The following is a 16,501-nucleotide window of genomic DNA, read 5'->3' as shown; positions in this document are numbered from 1 at the left end:
GGGATCTACTTGGTCTCCTCCCTTGGTTCTGTGACTTCCCCATGGGGCTATAGCCAAGGAAACTTTATCTTCCTCTCCACAGTCTCTTCCAGTTCCAGTTCTCCTTTAAGTGGGATTCCAAACACCTGTTCCTAGAATGACGATTCCTGAAGTATAAAAAGACTTCTCCACTTCTGCATATTTCTTACGTGAAGATGTGCCTGAGAAACTTATAGACTGATTCCTGTCCCTCCATCCCTGAATGCTTGTTATTCACTTGCAGAAGAGAGGAGATGTGCACAGCAGACATAAGCAAAATGTTAGAGGGAATGTGGGGAGGGAAAGGCTTCTTAACTAATTTCAACACATACCAGATGAAGAATATAATTTGTAATTGTAGGAAACAATTGATATAATCATCAAATGAAAGCATAAAATTGTGAAATATAAGACAGAAGTTATATTTATTCTACAATAACTTTTCATTGAGACAGAAAATTTAAAAGTGCAGCCACTATATTTATGAGGTAGTATTTACCTGTATCAGCATACAAAAGGCCAATAAACTATTTCGATGAAAAAACTGTTGCAGAATAATATGCATCCTATGTTTGGCTTTTGTAAATGTTAATAATAAAAATACATGTGTGTGTGCAGAGAGAAGCATATTAGAAAAACACAAAGTTTTTAATAGTAAGAAGTGAAATAAAAGTAACTGAGCAACTTTTAACATGTATTTTTTATGTTATGATGAATTCTTTTTAAAAGGAGATATCATGACTTTCAAATAAATGAGAGAGAGAAACTAAGGAGGACAGTTATACATGTCCTTTTAAAAAAATTTGATTATAGTTGCTTTATAATGTGTTAGTCTCTGCTGTATAGCAAAGTGAATCAGCTATATGTATACATGTATCCACTCCCTGTTGAACTTCCCTCCCATCCTCCCCACCCGATCCTCTCTGGGTCATAGCACTGAACTGAGCTTCCTGTGCTATATACACCAGCTTCCCATTAGCTAACTATTTTACACGTGATAGTGTATATATATCAATGCTACTCTCTCCATTTGTCATACCCGCTCCTTCCCCCACCCATGTCTACATGTCCATTCTCTACATCTTCATCCCTATTTATGCCCTGCAAATACATTCAGATGTACCCTTTTTCTAGATTCCATATATATGCTTTAATATACATGCCTTTTCATGGAGTTCCTATCACTAACCTGTTTGAGATATAACTGCATCTTCTGTTCCTCTCTCCCATCTTTCAAAACTATTTGAGAGATGCTCTGTCTTTGGTGGCTTTGAGGGAAATAATAGGGATAGCATAGAATAAACCAAGAGAATCCATAAAAAACACTCTGAATAAACAATTAAGAGAGTATGTTTTTTATTCTGACCACCAGCTTATTTATTGTACGGTGTGATACCAGAAGATTCCATTCTCTCCCTTATTTTCTGCATATAAAAGACAAGGATAAGAACTACAGTCCCTTCCTAACTTGATAAGCTCTTAGAGAGAGAAATGATGAAGTATTTTATTCCTTTGAGCTGCCAAGCAGAAAATCATTGTACAAATAGTGAGAATTACTACTATCATTATTTTAATTATTAATAATAATGGCAGTGGCCATATTCCTGGTTTTTTGTCATTGGAAACATCTCTTCCCTTCCCTTCCCATCTTGATTTCCAAGTAGAAAATCATTGTACAAATAGTAAGAATTACTTTTATCATTATTTTAATTATTAATAATGATGGCAGTGACCATATTACTGGGATTTTGTCATCGGAAACATCTCTTCCTTTCCCTGTATGGCATTGCTTTTCAAACTGATTCACCCTGTTTCTTAATTACTGTTCTGTTTGTTCTCTCAGCAAGTGATTCAGTGTTGAATTGCTCCAAATTAGATGTAGTGGGAATGTGTTCCCAAAAAATGGAGGAATAAATCTATTTTACGTATCAACAGACACTTGTGTAATTAACCCCTTCCTGCACATAAACCCTTGCCCAATTATGATTGGGCTCTGTTGAAAATAATCTGAACCGCCTCGTGTAAAACCACCTTCAGATAGACTAGATAAATTCCAATAACTTCAGTGGTATCAAATTTCTTTCTTTCTAAGATTTTTCTTTTCAACTGAGGACATGTTTAACTAGACAGTGAATGTAACAGGTGAATATAGCAGTTAAAATATGGTTATATATGTGACAAAAAAAATATGGTTATATATAGTGGTAACTCCCCCCCCCCCCCGCCCCCCCCTGCCAATGCAGGAGACTTAAGAGATTTAGGTTTGATCCTTTGGTCAGGAAGAGTCCCTGGAGGAGGAAATGGCAACCCACTCCAGTGTTCTTGGAGAATCCCATGGACAGAGGAACCTGGTGGCCTACAGTCCATAGGGTCGCACAGAGTTGGACACTACTGAAGAGACCTAGCCCAGCTTGGTATATTTTTATAAGTCCCAAATTGCCAGACGACAAGTCCAGAGTTGCATTATCATGATCACTTCTTAATGTGTCATTTTCTAGAATAGTATAAAAAGAAAAGCAGGAGCATTAACAAAAATGTGAGGGGGAAAAAAGTATTTATACTACCGCAAATAAACCTCATGGCAAGCATTGGAGACGCATACGACAAGGCTCACAGTGCTTCAGAGGAAAGTTTACCAAAACAAATGCCAATGTAAAACTACCACCATGGACTGATTAATAATGGACATTGAACTCGCTCTCCAATCTCTGTAAGGGTGGTGGTGGTTTAGTCGCTAAGTTGTGTCTGACTCTTGCGACACCCATGGACTGTAGCCTACCAGGCTCCTCTGTCCATGGGATTTTTCAGGCAAGTGGGTTGCCATTTCCTTCTCCAGGGGATCTTCCTGACCCAGGAATTGAACCTGGATCTCCTGCATTGCAGGCAGATTCTTTACTGACTGAGCTACGAGGGAAGCCCCTTCTGTAAGGGTAAGCAGTGCTAATATTCTTAGCTGGAATGTTTTATCTGCTCAGTCCAGTTGAGCTGTTTTGAATGAACATGCACACAATGTCTATAAAGCTGGTGATCCCAATACATTATTAACTCTTTAAGCCACAGATCAGCAAAGTTTTCAGTGAAGGCCGCATAGTAACTGCAAACTTCCCTTGTGGTTCAGCTGGTAACATATCCTCCTGTAATGTGGGAGACGTAGGTTCGATTCCTGGGTTGGGAAGATCCCTGGAGAAGGGAAAGGCTACCTACTCTAGTATTCTGACCTGGAGAATTCCATGAACTGTATAGTCCATGAGGTCTCAAAGAGTTGACAGGACTGAGCAACTTTCACTTTTACTTTCATAGTAACTTTAACAAATTTCTGTGAAGGTCCCATAGTAACTGTAGCAGATTTCTGGGTTTCTATTGCAACTAGTCAGCTATGCCATTGTAGTGTAAAAGCAGCTACAGCTAATATATACAAAAATGAACATGGCTGTGTTCCATAAAACTTTATTTCTGCACACTGAAATTTGAATTTTGTATAATTTTCACTTATAAAATGTTTTTTTTAAAATTCATTTCAACCATTTAAAAGCTGTAATTCTTAGCTCACACACTGTACAAAAACAGATGGTGGGCCAGGTTTGGCCCTTGGGACATAGATTATTGATGGCTGTTGTAAGCACTGTCCTACAAGTCAGTGTTAATTGTGTTGAGAACTTATAATAATCTTTGCATTTTTTAGTCTCAACTACACGGCAAGTCTAATGTAACATGTCTCTAATCCCATTACCACGGACCTTGTTGTGACAATTCTCACTAAAACTCATCCTACAGCTTATTTCCCTAATCTCTAAATCATTGTCCTTTACAGTACACTGTTCTTCTGGAAATGATAGAGCCAATGACTGAAACCACTTGAAATCCAAGTTGGCCTCAGGTGGCCTGGCATTCCCCTTCTTCCCCATGAGCTTTCTGGCTCTTTGTCTTTGCTCCTGCTGCCTCCTATATAGAGTAACTTAGAGTTTGTATTTGCTTTCATCCTAGATGCCTCTGTATACATAAGATTCAGTTCAGAAAAGTTCCCTCCACTTCAGTAAGTTTTATTCACCCCTAAGTGTCACATCCGAATATACACTTTGAGTTCCCTTGAGGATAATGTCTGAGCCTTACTTATCTCTCTTCTCTGACCACTCTGCTGCTCAAGATACATTCACAGAGGGAATTGAATAGAAGTTGATTACTCCAAATTGAACTAACCATTTGTCAGTACCACAGTATGGGTTTCAAACTCCTTTCTTTCATAGTACTTCTGGTCTGCCTCAGCCTTACACACCAAACTGGAATATTACACACAGGAAAGGATAAGTCAGTCCTTATGAAGACTATTTACTATTTAAGTAAAGCCTGATTTTCATAAAACACTTTAATGTAATGATTAAACTTTGTGGTTAATATGTTTATTTTACCTGTTTAAAATGTATAATTTTCCAACTGTGATTTTACCTATCTACTGTAAAGTATTATTGTAGCACAGAAAAGTGATAAATTAAAATAAGGGGACATTAATTTCAGGAGACATATATTATTTGGGGTCATTAAACGTCTGTGCATAATTAGGATATCCAAACAAAAAACAGAAGCATAAGATACCACGATGAAGTAACAGCATAGTCCCTTATGACGTTCTCATCCTCATGTTCAGTCGCTAAGTGGTGTCCGACTCTTTGCGACCCCATAGCTGCCTCTCTAGCTCAGTGGTGAAGTAAAGAATCCGCCTGCCAATGCAGGAGACATCGGGTCGGTCCCTTGGTTGGGAAGATCTCCGGGTCGGAAAGATCCCCTGGAGGAGGAAACAGCAACCCACTCCAGTATTCTTTGTCCCATGGACAAAGGAACCTGGCAGGCTACAGTCCATGGGGTCACACAGAGTCGAACACAACTGAGCATGCAACTTTTGACATTACCAGTTCCCTAAGTCAGTGCTTCAGTTTTAAAATATCAATTGAAAAAAAAATTTTTTTAAATCAATTGATAAATATTGATTCAGGTTTTATTTTATATTTAGCTCATTTCTTTACATCATAGAGTGTGCCTGCTTGTTTTGTCCACACAAATACTTCAGATGCTTTGTCCTTTGTGGAAGACTTGTATCAACAGGTACTGGTGAGATCTCCAATTATGAGATTAGAGTCTTACTATAAACTAGAACAAGACATTAAAATGTCCAAGGTGGAACTAAAATTTTGAATATATGTTCATGGATCATATATTTTCATTGCCATGTCTTATTTTTTTTTAAGAAATACAAATGCATTACTCCTTATAAAGTTACAAATAACATGTTTGTGTTGTGTCCACTGTTATATGAATATACATACAAATTATCTGATAGCATCAGCCAGACCCTTGGACTGAATTATGTGTTCATTTCCTACAATAATAACTATGAATAGTTCTCAAAGAGAAGTTACAGTCATAGCAAAGTAGTAATCTAATTTCTACAGGTGTTTCCATTTTCTTTCTATAGCACCAAGATAAATGGTGGGAAGCTCATTGTTTCTATTATAAACGTTTTTATTTATATTCTACCTTGTTCTAGATTGACTTAAGGTACCCCCATAAAGACACATGGGTGGCTAAGATGATAAAGCATCCACCTGCAACGCAGGAGACCTGGGCTCAATTCCTGGGTCAAGGACATCCTCTGGAGAAGGGAATGGTTACCCACTCCAGTAGACATATACTTACATTTATACAATTATTAAAGTATATATAGTGTTAAATTACATTTATATATGGTTTTATTTAGAGATGCAGAAAGAAAGTGAAAGCACAAAATGAGAATAGTACTAAAACTGCTTATCATAATTCCCCATCTGGATACTTCCATAAGTCAGACCACAAAATTTGAAGCTTTCTAGCAGCCAACTCAAAAACAAAACAAGGAAAACAAATAAACCCTGTTCAAGTACATTCTTCATAGTACCCATAAGATAAAACCTGAACACTTATTCAGCTGCAGTGCAATTCTTTTAGATTCTAATAGAAAGAATATTCTGTAATGTCATGAACAATATTCTCCATAATATTCTTAGCATAGAAACAAAAATTATAATGCTCTTTTTATTATAAAACTAAGTGTTTTATAATACTCTTAGTATGTTCCTCAATACTGAAAAATAGCACCAATTATTACTCAGTGAAAACAATTTTATGTGGGGAGAGCAATGTGAAATTATTTATACCAAGCTCTAAGATAATTTTTTAAAATATCTAACAATACTTCATTAATTATTGAAATGGTTCTGTGTGGCATTTTCACATTATAAAGAAGCTAAAAGTTATTAAAATCATAATAGACATAAGAATACAGTTTTACTGAGTGCAGTAGTAAATTTTTAAGAAGCATTGTATTACTTAATGCAATAGTAAGTTTTTAGTAAATGTTGGAAAAGACAGAAAACCCTACCACTAACTGTGGTAAAACCCATAGTTTAACTTAGGCAAAACCCATAGCTTAATGATTCTTGTATTTAACTGACCATAAAACTCAAGTGATAATATCTTTCATCCTGCCTACATTAAAAGGAATTTGTGATTACACATATGGTATCATCAGACTTTTTTGGACACATGTATTATATAAGCATTAATGGCAATTCAACTGTAAGGAATGTCTCTGATCTCAACTGTGTTATCAACCATCTCTTTATTAAGTTCTCAGCCAGATATGGTGTAGCACAGGAAACTACAAATTGGGATTTAGGTTGGCACTCTGCCTGATCTCTAGAAATTTATAGTCACAGATAGATGGGGTACAAAATTTAAAGATCGCATTAAGTAACTAGATATGGGTCTATATTCTTATAAAATGAGCTAGTTTAGTCCTTAATTACAGTAAAATATTTGCTTTATTTTCTTCAAACTCTTTACAGGTCAACATAGTAAGTCAAAATGACCTGAGTAGGCAATTTTAAAAGCAGCAGTTTCACACAGAAATGTTGATGAGACGTCATTGCAGCTAGCCATAGGGAATTGTATGCATTTGAAAATGTGGAAGAAAAATAAGCATCAACAGGGAGTGCATGAGTAATTTTGGCAGGAGTATCAGAAGAAAAAAATGATTGAGAAACCTGAACCAGAGACATTCTTGAAGCTGCTAATGTACAGCACTGACTTTCAGAATTTTTTGTAGCTTTAGATGTTCTCCTACCAAACCTTTCCCATGACTTTGTCTAGATGCCTCTTACAACAGTTCACATGATGTAGCAGAAATAACTCTGAACTGAAAGACCAGTGACCTGTGTCTCTGTATTTAAGAACTTTTATTTTATTTTATTTTTATTTAAGAACTAAGTCCTTTCATATAAATGCTAAGTTTCTCAGATGAGAAATCTGAGAGCAAATTCAACATCCCAGAAGTTCCAGCAACCCGTAGTTTCTAATTTAAATGATGCTGAATATGCTCTCATTTTCTTCATTTGTAGGAAACATTTGGAATTTTAATTGATCTACATAAGCTTTAGTTTCCACCAAAGCTAGTGTTCCATACCTCAAATAACCTAAGAAATGTTCAACATTATTACAATTAAAATTCACAATTTGCTAAGCAATCAACTTTAGCATATTTAGCAAGAACTAAATATTTTCACACGTATCATTTTTCTGATGGCTGATGCCAGATTATTTGGCATGGTCAAATTATAGGTCTGCAAGTCATTTGAAATAATCTGACTTTTATATGAGGAAGTCATAAAATTTCTTGACTACTTACATCCTAAGCCAGTTTTAAAAGTCCCAAACTTGTAAAATTGCATCTTGTGCAAATCTTGATGGGCCTTAAAATTGGAATGTGCCAGCTGGAACATGTGCTGACTCTTTGGTGTCCTCCTCATTGCTGTTTCACTGGCAAGCACTGTATGCCATGTACAAAGAATCCCTTAGAAAATCTAGAAGTTTATATACATAATAAAACCCATATGAATTATTTTAACAATGAGGAAGAATTGGAAAATGTATGGATTCTGTTAATGTTTATATTATTCTTACAAAATTCGGATTTTTGGTTAGTGAATTTCCTACACCAATTGCTAACCTATAATATAATGGATGTATTGAGTTTTAACTTTTGGATGGAACACAAATTTGTAAAATTAATCATTGGATTATATACTCACCTTAATTTAGTTATAATTTAATGTATTGTTATTGTATAGTAGCAGTGAAATATGCTCAGATTCATAAGGTAGAATTAATAGTCCAAATTAATGCCATAAAAGTATAAGAAAAATATTATCTTATCCAAAAGAACTAAATATTTTCAGTCACCACTGTCTGTAGCTTTAATTCACATCTAAATGCTGAGGCTACCAAATCTGTAAATGCAGATCGCTTGTCTAAACTTCATACCCATATGTCTATCTACCTACTGTTCACAACAGGGCATACCTCTCATCATTCAAATTTAGCATGTCTGTGCTAGAGACTCATAGGTTCCTATCCCAAATATTTTCCTTAGTTGTAGAATCTTTGACTTCTGGTTGGACATATGGCCCCCTGGAAATTAGAAGAGTGTCCCTTCTTCGTGAGTCTCCATATGTATTTGAGTTCTGACCAATGGAGTCTCTATCCCAGTGGGTAGAATCCTAATGTGCTAGTTGGAGTTCAGGCAATCACACTGAGCCATGATTGGGAGGCTATATGTCCATGCTCCTGGGACAGCACAGCAATGGAAACCTGGATTCCTAAATACTTGGTGAATCTCTCTATCAGCCATTACTTGCCTAACTCCAGACTTGCCTTACATTAAACTGAAATAAAATGATATTTTATGTAAGACACTTTAAGTTTCCTATCAGTCATAGCTGAACTGGAACTAATCTATTATGCAAAACATATTAGTTGCAACCAAGGTAAATTGTGATTTTTTTAATGTAATTATCTTTGTAACAAGAGGACACCCAGGAAATATGTTTACTAATTACCTTGAGAGGTACATAAAGTATTTTACTTAGTATTCTCTGGCCACACAATTTTGAGATACAAGTAATACGTCTGATGCTAATAAATAAGGAAACCAAGATTCCACTTAGGATTCATTGTAACAAATTCTATGACTTTATGCAAATAACTTCTATTTTCTTGTTTAGTGGATATAGGTCTGGGCTTTGGGGTCAAACAGCTTGGGTTTAGGCCCAGTTCTACTTCTCACTTGCTGCAAGGAAGTTACTCTCTGTAGGTCTACATTTCCCCTACTATAAATAGAGATAACGATAGAATCTAACTGTATGGTTCTTCTAAGTGTTGATGAAATAACACATATATAGCAATTGGCATCATGACAAGTAAACAGTACATGGTCAACAAATGCTGACTTTGTCATTATTCCTCCTTCATAATGAAGAATTAAGTTGCTTTCAAAGCAGGTTGAAACAATCCCTCAAATTTCCTCATGTGCCTGAGGGGATAAGGAGATGATAGAGCAGGTAAGGCCTCCAAGTCTCAGTCCCACTTCACCCATAGCAACACTGCTCCATACAGCAGGGGTTTGCATGAATCTTGTGTGTAAATAGATGGGAAAACAATGGAAACAGTGAGAGACTTTACTTTCCTGGGCTCCAAAATCACTGCAGATAGTGACTGTAGCCATTAAATTAAAAGGCGCTTGCTCCTTGGAGGAAAAGCTAGACAACATATAAAAAAAAAAAAAACTTAGACAACATATTAAAAAGCAGAGACATTATTTTGCTGACAAATGTCCATCTAGTCAAAGCTATGGTTTTTCCAGCAGTCATGTATAGATGTGAGAGAGTTGGACCATAAAGAAAGCTAAGTGCCAAAAAAAAAAAAAAAAGAAGAAGAAAGAAAGAAAGCTAAATGCTGACGAATTGAAGCTTTTGAACTGTGGTGTTGGAGAAGACCCTTGAGAGTCCCTTGGAATGCAAGGAGATCCAACCAGTCAATCCTAAAAGAGATCAGTCCTGAATATTCATTGGAAGGACTGATGCTGAAGCTGAAACTCCAATACTTTGGCCACCTGATGTGAAGAACTGACAAATTGGAAAAGACCCTGATGCTGTAAAAGACTGAAGGCAGGAGGAAAAGGGGATGACAGAGGATGAGAAGATTGGACGGCATCACAAACTTGATGGACATTATTTGAGCAAGCTCTGGGAGTTGGTGATGGACAGGGAAGCCTGGCGTACTGCAGTCCATGGGGTTGCAAAGAGGTGGACATGACTGAGCAACTGAACTGAACTGACCTGTGTGTAAAAAGGATTCAACTGGTAAAGAAAATGTGTAAAAGGACTCATCTTTGGAGCTATCTAGCTCTAAAAATCTGTAAATCAAGCCAATGGTCAGCCATGAAGTATCCAGTTTAGTGCAAAGCTTTAGAACTTTACTTAAGAAGCCCAAATCTAGCTTTGCTGTTGGATCCAGTAATATATATCCAAGTGCTTAATTATGACTTGAATGTATTTTAAGGTTTGAAAGATTGCTTTGAAATATTTTAGATGTATTATTATTATCTTTGCTATTTTCTGGACTAGGAAAGTTGAGACACTAAGGTTAAGCTAATTATTTAAAGAGCAAGGAAAGTTATCTCTGCTTAACGAAGAGAGTGGGCTTCCTTGGTGGCTCAGATGATAGAGAATCCACCCACAGTGCAGGTTCGATCCCTGGGTTGGGAAGATTCCTTGGAGGAGGGCATGGCAACCCACTCCAGTATTCTTGCCTGCAGAATCCCATGGACAGAGGAGCCTGGTGGGCTACAGTCCATGGGGTTGCAAAGAGTCAGACACGACTGAGCGACTAAGCACATGGTACAACCAGGAGAGCACTTGAGATTCCAGGGATGTGGTGGTGGCAGCAGGGAGTATTAGAGAGTTCAGGCCCAGAGTTAGAGATGTATGTTCGAACTCCAGTTCTACCAATCACTTAGAGATTTGGAAGTTTCAGTCTTCCTAATCTTTAGTTTTCCTATCTGTAAAATCATGATCATATTAAAATTGTCTGCCTCACAGTTGTTGATAGGTGTCAAATAAGAATATTTGTTGAAATTTTGTATAAAGCACATATATACATATATAATATATCCATATATATGTATATACCTATATATCCTATTATATGTACATATATGTATCTTCTGAATTTTACTATGACCTGATAAGCTTTTAATGTGCAATGATCAATTTTTTAAAGTCCATACATTTCTACACAAATTCAAATGGCAATTTAACAACAGCAACAATAATATCTCCTGGGTCAGGTAGACACCTGTGTTAGTTTAACTCTTCTACTTGGTAACACTGGACTCAGTACACAGGTGAACTGGGAGGACAGATTCCATCTTTAATATTGACTGACTCACTCATTCCTGTGATCACATGCGAATTACCTAATCTTTGACTGTGGTATCCCTTAATTTATAGAACACAGAGAGAAATGCTTCCTGTCTGTCAGCCTCAGAGGTCTACTTAGAAGGCTATCCATTGAATGATAGCACTGTTCCTTGAAAATATAACCTTTATATCTTTTGATGCATGAGGCAGTTAAATCAGCAGAGCGGTAGCACTACTGAGGTAGATTAGGAGGCATTGTGGGATGATATAGCATTGTGATTAAGAACCTATGTTTGCAATCAGATTGACCAGAGTTAGGGCTTCCCTGGTAGCTCAGATGATAAAGAATCAGCCTGCAATACCAGACACCCAGGTTTGATCCCTGGCTCGGGAAGATCCCCTGGACAAGGGAATGGCAGCCCACTCCAGTATTCTTGCCTGGAGATTCTCATGGACAGATGAGCCTGGCAGGCTATACAGTCCATGGGGTTGCACAGAGTTGGACATGACTGAGCGACTAACACACTCACACACACACACAGACACACAGACCTGGGTTAATTACCAGTTCTGCCATTTATCACCTCTGGGCAAATATTGTTACTTGACTAAGCCTCAGTTTCCTCATCTAGAAAATGGGTATAATAATATAACCATTGTTTTTTTATAAAGATTAAATGCACATGATATTTTAGAACAGTAGGTAGAACACAGTACATGTGAAACAAATGATGGCAATTATTACTTTGTTCTGTGCTGACTCATAGCTCAACCTTAAAGAGTACTAAATCCTATCTGTATCTGCTTCAAAAAAGATATCATCTGACATCTTCAGATGAAAGATTGCAAGACACAGTTTAATGGTGACTATATGATACTTTAGAACTTCCCTGGTGGCTCAGACGGTAAAGCGTCTGCCTACAATGCAGAAGACCCGGGTTCGATCCCTGGGTGGGGAAGATCCTCTGGAGAAGGAAATGGCAAACCACTCCAGTACTCTTGCCTGGAAAATCCCATGGGAGAAGCCTGGTAGGCTACAGTCCATGGGGTCGCAAAGAGTCGGACACGACTGAGCGACTTTACTACTTACTACTTACTATATGATACTTTAGAATCCAAAGTATCTGATTGCAAACCCTGGTCTATCTGACTGCAAACGTAGGTTCTTAATCACAATGCTATACCATCCCCACAATGCCTCCTCTATCTACCTCAGTGGTACTACTGTTATGCCGATTTAACTGTCTCATGTGTCAAAAGATATAAAAGCTATATTTTCAAGGAACAGTGCTATAATTCAATGGATAGTGTTCTAAGTAGACCTCTGAGGCTGGTAGACAGGAAGCATTTCTCTCTATTTTGTTGTTGACAAATATCATGTTTATTCCTATCATCTTGGAGTTATTATTCTAAAATTCTCAGAAATTTCTCAATCATGCAGGTCATGTATGTACATAGGAGAAGACTGGGCTTGCAGGTTCTGGCATGACGTGGTACCTCTGCAGCCCACTTTTCCCTCTCAACCTCTTAAATTTTTCCTATTCTCTAACCCACTCATTTCAAAGCTTTCAAATCATGCTTGAAACTGTGAGACCATTCTTCAAAATTCTCATTCACCATCTTTGATGAGAGCATGTCCAAAGGAGTGCACTTTGAAACATACTTAGCAGAATTCCTCTAAACTCTAATCCTGAGAAAGCCACGAAATGCAGACAGAACCCCCCTTTCATCACTTGACAGTCTTAGAAGACCTGCTCCACAACTGCCCGGTGTCCCCATCCTCAAGGATGAAAGCATCAGGCATACTTAGAAATCTCAGCGATGACAAGAAAGCTGTGATGTTGCTTTATTTTTTGACTGTTTCTCTTTATTTGCATATTATTTTGAAACAAGGATATTTTGGATGAAAGCAGACAAAAATGAGTAATAACAAAGGTTCACTAGACAGTTACAGTTATTACAGACTAATGAATTTCTTCCATTAAATGGTGCACTAAGATGAACTTGATTTTCACACTATAGCAAATGTTGCAGTCTTTTTTAGAAAGCAATGATATAATTGAATGCTGATCACTTTTGAGATGGTACAGAAAAGTTAGTTCACATTATCTTGTTTAAATACAGAGACAATTTTAAGAAAATTAAGTAAGGACAGTCTATGAATTCTTCAAAACATTTCTAAGGATCAGTCAATGAAAACACAATTATACCACCCTCCTTCCTCCTTTGGTATATATGTCCATTCTTTAATATTAACCGATATTAACTTGTTTCTTTGCCTATACAATATATAAATAGGTATTCCTACACATGCATACATATTTTCTCCATGCATGTATATGCATATGTGTGTATTTTCCATCTCTCTGTTAGAAAGCAAATTTTCCGAAGACTCTTCTTTTAGCTTCCTGCACACAATAGACCGTATTATAGTAAAAAGAATACACCACAGAGCCAGAAAGGTCAGGGTCAGTTTCTCGATCCAACACTCACCAGCCCTGAGCTGCAATTATTTTGTCTTTTAAAGGAGAGATCATAATAGCAGCTTCTCAAAAGACTGTCAAAATTAAATCAGATAGCATTTTACAAAAGGTGTAATACATAATATAGGTGCGCAATAAATCAGTTTCCTCCACAAAGAACTTGGTACACAATGAGAACTCATTAAAAGCTGTTACGTGGACCAGGGCTGATCTTGGTTGAAAGAGAACTGACAACAGAGCATCGGACACTGGGAGCACCATCATAAAGCATCTCTGGACCCACACCTCACCCTTCATTATCACTCTCTGTTGACTGATTTCAGGGCAGAAAGGAAGATGGTGCTAGATTCATTTTACATTGAGATTTTTCCCTATAAGCAAACAGATTTTTAACCCAAGTACGACCACCCTCTCTGTCAGACACAGATTACCCAAATTATGCCTGTATCCACCCTCCAGTTTCCCATATATCCTGAAATTATCTTCACTTCCTTAATCATCATTATGTTGTGTAAATGACTACTCTTCTCCCTTGGAGGAAAAGGTGACCGGGAAGAGAACACCTCCCATTAAGATATAATTATACCAATTTAAAGAAACCAAAGGGCCACCTCTTTAATAGCTGACCTATTTCCTTTCTACTTTAAGTTCTTTCTGTCTTAAAAGTTCCTTTCTTTTTTATAGCTTTACACTGTACCAGTTCTTTACAGTAAATAAGAATGACTTTGTGTTACTTTTAAAAATACAATTCCCATACCTCAACCAGAGATCCATAGGAATTCTTGAATGAGAACTGGACCTTTCTACTTTTAATAAGCACCCAGTGAATTTAATGGAGGGGATCCATGGGTTATAAATTGAGAGATAATGCTTATCCTACTGAAAAATTAAAGTTGTCCATTTTGTTTCATTTGCAGTACTGTTTACCTTCATCTGTCTAAACATGTGAAATGTTAATGTCTATAAATTCTGTCTGCTGTCAGTGGTTGCTGGTTGTCAGTGCTTGCTGGTGAATATAGTCAGCAGACATGTCCATCAATATTATTATATTATTATATATTTATATATTATATTATTATTTAATAAATATATTCTTCTCTTCCCAAATCTCTTCCCTGTAAACTTACACCTGAAAAAGTTTTCTTTAACCTTCTGTTGTATTTTTTTGTAAAAGTAATGTGTTGATTTCTTCATGTTCAAAGAACAGTATAAAATCAGAATTTAGAGAAAACAATAGTATTTGAAGAATAATGTTTACCTGATCTGAATTTCTTCTAACTTTTAAATTCTAAAATTCAGTTCAATTCAGTTCAGTGGCTCAGTCGTGTCCGACTCTTTGCAACCCATGAAACTGTAGCACGTCAGGCCTCCCTGTCCATCACCAATTCCTGGAGTTCACCCAAACTCATGTCCATTGAGGTGGTGATGCCATCCAAGCATCTCATCCTCTGTCATCCCCTTCTCTTCCTGCCCTCAATCTTACCCAGCATCAGGGTCTTTTCAAATGAGTCAACTCTTTGCATCAGGTGACTAAAATACTGGAGTTTCAGCTTCAATATCAGTCCTCCCAATGAACACCCAGGACTGATCTCGTCTAGGATGGACTGGTTGGATCTCTTTGCAGTCCAAAGGACTCTCGAGGGTCTTCTCCAACACCACAGTTCAAAACATCAATTCTTCAGCACTCAGCTTTCTTTATAGTCCAACTGTCACATCTATACATGACTATTGGAAAAACCATAGGCTTGACTAGGTGGACCTTTGTTGACAAATAGTGGTTTTCATTTTGAACAGGTTAAAGTAGTGAAGGAGCTATGTAGCTGAAGTAGTGAAGAAGCATATCAGAAATATGCTTAAAGAAAAAAGTAGCAGAGTTCAATGTTATATGCCACCCTGGATGGGAGTAAGGTTTTGGGGAAATTGGATACATGTATATTTATGGCTAAGTCCCTTCACTGTTCACCTCAAACTATCACAACATTGCTAACTGGTTATACCCCAATACGAAATGTTTTTGGTGTTAAAAAAAAGAGGAAAAAAAAGAAGCATGTTATTTGATAAATCTTTCCATCTGTTTCTGATTTGCCTTCCCAGTTATGAACCAGTGGCCTTAAAAAGAAATTGCCTATAGAGAATGGAAATCCTTGGCAATAGTCAATGGAAATGAAGAAGGGAAAAGCTTCAGGAGGGCTGATTTCTTGATCTGAGTGCTTTTGACACAAATATGTTCAGCTTATGAGAATTCACTGAGTTGTAAAAATATTTAATGCATACTTTCCTATATATACAGTATATTTCAGTAAAAAAATAAAAACCTGCCACAATCACTGTCAAAAAATGAAATTCCCTTTATATTTCAATATACCTGTTTCTTCAAAGCATTCCAGTTGGCACATTTATTTTAGCAAATGTACATAATAAGTTTAATCCTTTTTCACTCTATCCATTCTCTGAACATCTCCTAGGCTGACTCAAGCATAATTATGCTTCACTTTCTATACAATTTTTAGATCAGGAAGTTGTTGTTTGTTTTCTGTTGAGACATATCTTTCATCTACAATGAAGCAGAATTGAAAGTATTTTTTGCTTCAAATTAGAGATTATACTCAGAAAAATTCATTCCAATTCCCCCCACATTATAACTCCCCTACACAAAGTCCAGACTCAGATCAATGTAGCCTGAAATCAAATTTAGAATCTTGAGTTTGATAGGAT

General features: G+C 36.8%; 1 protein-coding gene and 1 non-coding gene across 2 annotated transcripts in view; one reads left to right on the top strand and one right to left on the bottom strand.

Moving 5' to 3' along the window:
• Positions 1 to 16,501, bottom strand: part of LOC136152750 (transmembrane protease serine 11E-like) — a 103,180-nt gene that overhangs the window by 35,333 nt on the left and 51,346 nt on the right. The window lies entirely within an intron of this gene.
• TRNAC-ACA (transfer RNA cysteine (anticodon ACA)) lies at positions 12,191 to 12,262 on the top strand. Its single transcript has one exon. It is a non-coding gene; the product is annotated as a tRNA-Cys (tRNA).

This window comes from Muntiacus reevesi, chromosome 22 (genome assembly GCF_963930625.1).
Source record: "Muntiacus reevesi chromosome 22, mMunRee1.1, whole genome shotgun sequence".
Lineage (NCBI taxonomy): Eukaryota > Metazoa > Chordata > Mammalia > Artiodactyla > Cervidae > Muntiacus > Muntiacus reevesi.
Note: the sequence above shows the minus strand (reverse complement) of the source record. Positions and strands in the feature narration are given on the sequence as shown.